We start from the raw sequence: 2,169 nt of genomic DNA on the forward strand, positions 1-2,169 counted from the left end.
CAATCCTGGGAGAATAGAAGGGCTATGTATGCACAGGGAGACGGCTTGAGGGGCAGGAGTGCATGGGAGGGAAGGACACAGGGAAGAGGTAACTAAGGGGAGGAAGTGGGAGGGGAGATGTTGCATTGTGGGAAATTACAGTCAATGTCATGAGACAAAGCGTATGTGAGCTGCTGTATGGAAAGTGAATTTGCTCAGTAAACTGTCACCCAAATCACAATAATTTTTTTTTTAAAATGGGCAGAAGACATGAATAGACACTGCACCAAAAAGGATATTCAGACAGCCAGCAAATACATGAAGAAATGCTCATGATCATTAGCCATCAGAGAGATGCACATCAAAACAACGAGATACCATCTCACCCCAGACCTAATGGCAAAGTTCAACAAGACAGAAATTAGCAAATGCTGATGAGGATGTGGAGAGACTGGGACCCTCACACACAGCTGGTGGGACTGTAAAATGATACAACCACTGTGGAAAACAGTATGGAGATTCCTTAAAAAGCTGGAATTAGAAATACCATTTGACTCAGCAATTCCATTGTTAGGTATATATACCAAATAAATGAGAGCCAGGAATAGAACAGATATATGCACACCCATGTTCATTGCAGTGCTATTTACAATACCCAAAAGATGGAAACAACCTTGGTGCCCATCAACATTAGAATGGATAACCAAACTATGGTACATATACACAATGGAATACTATGCAACACTAAAGAATAATGTAGAACCTGTAAAACACTGCATAACTTGGATGAACTTGGAGGACATTATGCTGAGTGAAATAAGTCAATCACAGAAAGATAAATATAGTATTAGTTCATTATTGTACAAAGTCAAGGAAAGGTTTATACATGGAAGGAAATTTTCTTTGTTGGTTACCAGGGGTAGGAAGGGAGAGTAGGAAACACTACCAAAAAAAAAAAATGCATTGACCCATGCCATTTTGGTTTTCTATATTTCACTCTACATAAACTATATTTTAATAAAATTGTATTTTAAAAAATATATAAAAGCTGGATGAAAACAAATAAATAAAATAAATAAATAATACATGATAAATGATATCCAGATAGTAAAACAAAACTGAAATAAAAAAAAAATCGAAAGGAAGAAAATTCACAAAGAGTACATTTTCTCAATCAGTAAATCCCAGTGAGCGCTCAACACAGTTTAATAAATAAATAAATAAAATCACCTGATCAAGATGTGTCAAGTGAATTTTTAAAAAGTGGGATAAGTAAAATATTTGAAAAGAGATAGTAGACAGAAAGACAAAAGAAGAAAAGAAATGCCATACAAATGATCATTTACCAAAATGTCACAGAGCTTCTTGAGAGCAAAATAGAAAATGGAAGACAATGAGGCAAAGCTTTGAATAATTTGAGTGAAATGATTTTTGTACAAAAAGAAAATGACAAGTAAGCATAAGGATAGAATAAAAATATTTCTAAACATGAAAAAAAAAAAAAAAGACTGGAATCCCAAAAGGAATCGCTATGAGTAGGAATCGACTTGATAGGAGGGAGTTTCAAGTTTTGCATGTAGTCTATTAAGTGTGTGTTAGCATTGTCAAAAAAACTGAAATACAGTGAGAATTACCAAAATGTGACAAAGACATGAGGCGAGAACATGCTGTTGGAAAAATGGTGTCAATAGATTTGCTTGATGCAGGTTTGCCACAAACCTCCAATTTGTAAAAACACAGTATCTACCAAGTTCATTGAAGTGAAGGACAATAAAATGAGGTATGCCTGTAGTACGTGGTCTTTTGTGATTGAATTCTTTCACTTAGCATATTGTTTTTGGGTTTAATCCTGTTGAAGCATGTATCAATACTTCATTAGACTTCTTTTTATGGCCAATGTTATTCAATTGCGTGGAAAGACCACATTTTGTTTATCCATTCGCCAGCTGATGGACATTTGGGTTATTTCCACTTTTTGGCTGTTATGAATAATGCTGCTGTAAATATTCACACACAAATTTTTGTGTAGACATATGTTTTCATTTCTCTTTGGTACCTAGAAGTAGAATTCTACCTAGGAGTAGAATTGCTAGATCATATAGTAACTTTATGTTGAACCATTTGAGGAAATGCCAGATCATTTTCCAAAGTGGTTACACCATTTTACATTCCCAGTTGTTGTTGTTATGT

This window comes from Orycteropus afer, unplaced genomic scaffold (genome assembly GCF_000298275.1).
Source record: "Orycteropus afer afer isolate SDZICR_OR568_19922 unplaced genomic scaffold, OryAfe1.0 scaffold00546, whole genome shotgun sequence".
In the NCBI taxonomy this organism is placed as follows: domain Eukaryota; kingdom Metazoa; phylum Chordata; class Mammalia; order Tubulidentata; family Orycteropodidae; genus Orycteropus; species Orycteropus afer.